Source organism: Cyprinus carpio, chromosome A15, assembly GCF_018340385.1.
Source record: "Cyprinus carpio isolate SPL01 chromosome A15, ASM1834038v1, whole genome shotgun sequence".
Lineage (NCBI taxonomy): Eukaryota > Metazoa > Chordata > Actinopteri > Cypriniformes > Cyprinidae > Cyprinus > Cyprinus carpio.
This window is the reverse complement of record NC_056586.1, coordinates 26,576,176-26,582,914: the sequence shown is the minus strand read 5'-3', so window position 1 is coordinate 26,582,914 and position 6,739 is coordinate 26,576,176. Positions and strand designations below refer to the sequence as shown.

Here is a 6,739-nt window from a genome sequence, read left to right as displayed (position 1 = left end):
CTCATGATATATGTATGTAGTATTGATGTTGACATGAACTCTTAGCATGTACACACAAGGTAAAGGCACAGTCTTTGCACATAGCAGGCTTGAGGAACATTCTGAATATGAGATGTGGCTGTGATCCCAGTGAGTTGGAAGATGAACTGAACTGGCCACAGGAGGAGAAAAGAACTGGAAAAACATTGAAAAGACAGAAAGAGAAATGTATTCACTTGCAGTTCAGAGACATTCAAATGTCATTATAATAATAAATGATTACATCAATCATTCTGACTAATTATGTTAAATACATTTTTATGAAATAAAATAGAAATATATATATATTTTTAAATGTGTCTACATTGTTTCATTAATTTTTATTTCTGTTTCAGTTTTAGTTATATCATTACATCAAAATAATGATTAAATGAACGTTAAATTAAATTAAATTAGATAAGATTTTGTTTGTGTTTATTTTATTTTATTTCAGTTAAAGTTTATTTTATTTAAGTAACAAAAAAAAGTTTTTTTTTTGGCTTGGTTTTAGTTAACTGCAATAACCCTGCTTCAAAGTAAAGAAAATAACTGTAAAGAAAATAATTTGTATTTCTTATTTTACATTATATTTCAAACTTGTATTATGAGGTGCATTTTGCCTGATTTAATCATTATTTTTATCATAAATATTTAAATATAAATTATAATGATTTCTAATATAAATAAATATTATTTTGCATTGAACATAATAATTCAAGAGTCATCAAAACATAGTAATTTGAATCTTATATTTATTCTGTATGACGCACAATCACAGTCTAAAATTAAAAATTCAACCTAAAATTCATATCGATCACATTTGCAACTGGTCAGTCCCAGAATGGTTGAAACTAGTTAAAACAAACCACTTTTGGTTGCTTTTGAATCAAAATGAACTGTGAGTAATTTTAACTGTGAGTTCTGAGCTAAATTAAAGCTACACGTCCATTGCTGTGACCTTCATTACCCTTGCGGTGTTTACAGAGGATTTGATGACTAATGATGCAAAAAGAAGTTGACTATAAATAATAAGTACATAAAACCTGTGGTGAACTGGTTGTTGGCACTGTATTATAGTAGCTATTATTTTTCAAGCAGTGTTTAAGACAGTAATGTGAACTAGTTTTAATAAATAATATTTTCATAATATCATTTATTAAATAAATATGGCACTGGTTGCTCACTAAGTCCCATGTGCAAGGTAAAATAATGCTTTGTTTGCTTTCTACTTGGAAACTGTGTAAACATCAAATGAAAAATTAAGTTCCATTGGACTAAAGAGAGGGGATTTTGCCTTCTCATTTCAGAAGACCACTGCCTGCCATACACACACACACACACGCACACACACACATACACACACACTCGATTTCACTCTCCCATTCTCATTTCGCCTGCTCTGAGCGGTGGATTCCAGCGGATAGAGAAGGGCAGTTGAGGTGAGAGGCTTAGCTTGGTGTCTCAATGTATCTGCGAGTGGAGTTGATATACAGGTTGTGACCTTTGAGAATTTAATCTCAGATCTTATTCTTCAACACCTGCACCTCATCTCTCCCTCTCCCGGCCCGTCTACTTTCCTCTCTCCGCTCAGATGAGATGAGACAGATGAGAAACATATTGGAAATTGGCTCTGCCAAATCCGAGCTGCCAAACAGCAGAGTTTTGCAGCGATACAACGCTCACCTACTGTTTATTATTCAAGACTTCCATGTCATTTAGACGTGGTGCCAGTTCCTCAGCGCGAGCATGCTAAGCTGGGGCTGCCATCTCCTCCGCACAGTTGGATGTTCTCTGAAACACTAAATTACATTCATGAAACACCTGAGCAAACGTCAGCTTGTGCTCCCCAGTGGCCGTATTTAAATACGATCCCATTTTATCCTTACGCCAAAAAGTTGGACTCGAATAGACCTGTGAGCTCAAGGGTCACGCACATAAAACACATACCTGAATACACTCGACCCGTCTCCAAACTATCTTTCTGTCTCACACAACTCCTGTTAGACGTTATGATTCGCATCTTTTCTCCAGCACTGTTGTCGGTTGTTGTTTTTCGGGAAAAAAGAATTCTGTCACGATAAATCCAGGCTGCATGCCATAAGGCCCGCAACAACGTGGTAAAAATATTAATTCCATTAAAATAGACTCATTCATATGCATGAGATACGCATCGAGCCACCTGGCCGAAGGACCGCACCTGGACACAAAAGAAGACATTCACAATAATTATTAGTGTATTATTACACAGTGAAAGATATCTGGATCGGAGCTGCATCCTAATTCATACTGCATGCATGAAAGGATAGAAATAGAGCGTTCCAATTTATTACATTGGTGAAATTGTTTTGCAAGGGTTTTTATTGAAAACAATTGATTGTTTTTATGCATGCTAATATTACCCACAACATTTTGCACTACATATAAGGAAGAGTGTGTGACAATTTGCTAATATTTCATATAAATATTATAGGAATATATAGATGTTAAAGGGATAGTTCATCCCAAAAAAGAAAATTCTGTCATCATATACTCACCCTCATCATCAATTTGTTGTCCACCTGTATGATGACACAAAAGAAGATGCTATTTTATGACATTGATGTGTTCAAATACACAAAAATGTATTTTTCCATCAGCAGCGAAGTACAAGAAGTGCCGTCTAAAGATCAGAGACCTCAAGGACTTTCTTTATATTTTAATCCTGTAAATAAACAATGGTTTGGAAAATAATTTTATTTTCTCAGACCTTGTCTCAGTATTGTCTCAGACCTTCATAAATAATAAATGAATAATAATAAAAAATAAATAAATACATTTGTTTTGTTTTGTTTAAAATAGAAGTAAAATTGATTCAAAAAAATAATGATTTAGGGGGAAAACTATGTCATAAAATCATTAAGATATTTTGGCACAATTTTTGATTCTGTCACCAGTCAAATATATATATATATATATATATATATATATATATATATATATATATATATATATATATATATAGATATATATATATTATATTTATATTTAATTTAATTTAATTTAATTTTATATATTATATAATATGATATATATATATTTTTTTTTTTTTTTTTTTTTTTTTTTTTTTTTTTTTTTAATCTGCCCTCACTCACAGTATTTAATTATTTAATTTTATTTTGGGGGCAAAAATGACATAAAATTAATAATAATTTCTGGGTCAAACACAATTTCTAGGTCACAAATCAGACCTCACTCATTATATTATTTCATTATTATTCTTTTACTTAGCTCATTTTATAATTATTTATTTATTTATTTTTATTTTTTTTGCAATACTTTGGTTATTTTGGCTTCAACACTGAGGTAAAAAAAAACACAAAAAAAAACACCTTTATTCACAACAGAATTTGATCCAAAGTGCTGTCACACTGATAAAAATAAATAAATAAATAAAAACATATATGTGTATGTATCAAAACTGTATTAAAAGCTTAAGTGTAAAGCTAAGATTTAAGGGAAGATTTAAAATTGGCTAGAGAAGGAACAGCCCTCATACCTAAGAGCCTTAATTTAGTATTTCTGTTTAAAATTTAAAAATCTAATTATTTTATTATATTTTTCATTTTGGAGTTCTTTATGTGAACCTAGGACATTGGGAGACAAACCGGCTCAATATAACACCAAACAATCATCAAGCTTCCAGCCACCTCAAGTGCGCCTTACAGCGATTCTAGTTTCTGGACGACCTGTAAAGTTTTAAACCCCTGATAGTGTATTACATCCAGAGCTGGTACAGCGGTGATGTGATTGATAAGGTGTTTCTTTCCCAGCCCCTCTCGCGCTGGAAGCTTAACACTTTCTTCTGTGGGTTATGAGGCTCTTAGCTGCACCAACATGAAAAGGGGCTCATGGGGGACTCAAAGCTGGAATATCTGAGACAGGTTTTATCTTCGGGCGGGATGAGTCCTACAGAGCTCTTTACCAGGACTTTCATGTTCAGCCCGGCGATACATACAGCCCTCTGTTTTAGACTGCAGGGAGCGATCTCAATCTCATAATCGCAAGTACTATAAACGTATTCACTGGGCACAAAAAGCTGACCCCTCATTTCAGGTCACTTTTAGGTTTTTGTTGCAAACAGTGGTTTCTTCTTTTAAAATCTAAATGGATTCTTCAAAAAACCTGCTTCTTGTTTAAAAGCACTAACCCATTTGCAGACAATCGAGAGTGCCTGAGAATAACAATGACTGTGTGTGTGTGCACAGGTGAACACAGATGTGCTTTTGTGTGTGTACTTGAGCCCTTCGACCCTGGTTTCTGTGGCAACAGCATCAATAAAACGCTGTGGAGCTGGGTTCACTCCTGGGCGTCTTGACTCTCGGCAGTATCGTGTACCTGCATTCCCACCTCAGGGTCTGTATATACTCATGCACACACACACACACACACACACACACATACGCAGTTCTGTTTTTTCCCACTGGGACAAATTTATTCTCTCATCAGCTTTCTGCTCTGTGACTTTAGGTTTGACCTCAGCAGATGGGCTCTGTCTGTAATGTACGCCGAAAGTGTGAGATTTGGAGGCATGCTGGGAAAGAAACGTTATGATGCACCGTTTCATCTTCATTCATCAAACGGAGAATTATATCGTAGAGCAAGTGCTTGACATGTGCGGTTATACTTAAAGATCAAAATGGTGTTGACAGATCTTTGACCCAGTGATGACTTCAGCACACATTATGACATCACACAGTTTTTGTTCTAATCATCTAATCATTGTGCACTACGCACAAACTAAGTTAAGGTTTGTTGAATTAATATTGATTAATAAATTCACTGTTTACTCACCCTCATGTCGTTCCAAACATGTTTTCTCTTTCTTTCGTAGAAGACAAAAGATTTGGGGCGGAATGTTCTGGCAGTGAAAGTGAACGGTGCATGGAGGCTGTTGAGAAAATTGACCAAAAAAAAAAAAAAAACACAATAAGTAGTTTATTTGACTCCTGCACAATATTGCAGGTCTTCTGAAGTTATATAATAGCTTTGTATGATGAAAAATAAGTTGTTTTTTATATCCAATTGTAAATACAATAATCAAAAAATAAAAATGAAATTGAAAACCCAATAACCATTTCATTACTGAAATGTTTCCATAAAGGAATTGTAAAAAAAAAAAAAAAAACGATTTTTATTTTAATTTTCACATTGTGAACTATTAAATAAATAAATGGAATTGATTATTTGATATTTAATTTTAATAAATAAATCTAAAACTGTCAGAATTAAAATGAATAGGTACATGGATTGGAAATTAAAATGAATTTAATAATATTATATTTTTATATATTTAAAAATTAAAAATTCTTTTTCAATTTGGTGGACTATGCAGTCCCTCTTAAGTACTGATGGTATTGGGTTTTCATTTTTATTATTTGATTAATTTAAGAATTTAACTCAAGAAAATACCTTCCAAACAATGTGTTATGCTCATGAAAAACAGTATGGTACGTTTACTTAATACAAACACCTGAATATATATAAAAAAAAAAAATTTATTGTGTTTGGTTTTTGTCTTCAAACTGCTGGTCAAATGTGTCTTGCTGACCTGCTACTACCTTTAATTAGTTTGCTTGGGAAAATCCTTCACAGTTGCAGCTTGAGAGAGTCTCCTGTGTCTCACTTTCACCTGAGCATGGCTTCTGAAAGCTTCTCTAAAAATATAACAAAAATGCTGTTTTTTTGGTTTCATGTTTCATTTGCATAGTGTGTGTTGAAGGCATAAAAAGAGAGATTTTTCCCATGAAAAGTTATTTCCATACCAAAGAGCTCTTCTGTTTGAGAACATAATGAAACATCACAGGAGGACCGCATGAATGCAGCAGCCAACTTACAAATGAATGAAATCATCTAGACCCCTGCAGGCAAACCGGAGAGGAAGAGGGCCGTGTCATCATCTTCACAGCTCTACAATTCCATATCCTCTCCAATTAAGACGTCAATCCCCATGGACTAAAAAACCTGTTAGCCACATACAAATCAAAGGAATTAGTCACCACAATACATTTATTGTATTGCAGCATTGATTTCACACAGTGTGAATGGCCTTCTGGTGGTTTCTATTCAAATATAATTGTTTATTTTTACAATAAGCTACAAAGTCACACAATTCTTGAAAATAAATGTTTGTTTTATATCAAAATAAAAAGACTGAAAACTGTATAACCTTGCATTGTCTCATAATTGAGCACAAAGTGACAAACTGAAGTGCAAATTAAATCAATGGCAAATAAATTAATCACATTTTAAATACCAAAACAAATAGCACATGAGTCATATGTACAGTATGGAAGCTTGTTTCCATATCTCAAAAGTTTCCAGTTTATATCTCCAATTCTGAGAAGAAAGGCAGAATTGTGAAATATAAAATAAGAAATGTGAGATATAAACTATAGAAACTGGAGAAAAAAAGTCAGAATTGCGAGACATAGACTCATAATTGTGGGATATAAACTATAAGAAAAGTCAGAAATGTGAAATATAAACTATCAATTGTGAGAAAAAAAAAATTATGAGGTAAAAGGTAACAATTACCTTTTTTGTTTTTTAATTGCAAGGCGGGGGAAAAAATAGAATTATGAGATATAAAGTCAGATTTGCAAGAAAAAAGTCAGAATTCAGATTTTTTTTACTGAATTTCTGACTCTTTTTTTTTTCTTCTCAATCATGATTTTATATCCTG

The 6,739-nt window shown here is 33.0% G+C and overlaps 1 long non-coding RNA gene across 1 annotated transcript; it reads right to left on the bottom strand.

Annotated features, from left to right (window-relative positions):
- Nucleotides 1–4,560: 4,560 nt before the first annotated feature.
- Nucleotides 4,561–6,019, bottom strand: LOC122147865. Its single transcript, XR_006161868.1, has 3 exons — nucleotides 5,892–6,019; nucleotides 5,616–5,711; nucleotides 4,561–4,945 (listed from the first exon to the last, which is right to left on the bottom strand). It is a non-coding gene; the product is annotated as an uncharacterized LOC122147865 (long non-coding RNA).
- Nucleotides 6,020–6,739: the final 720 nt, after the last annotated feature.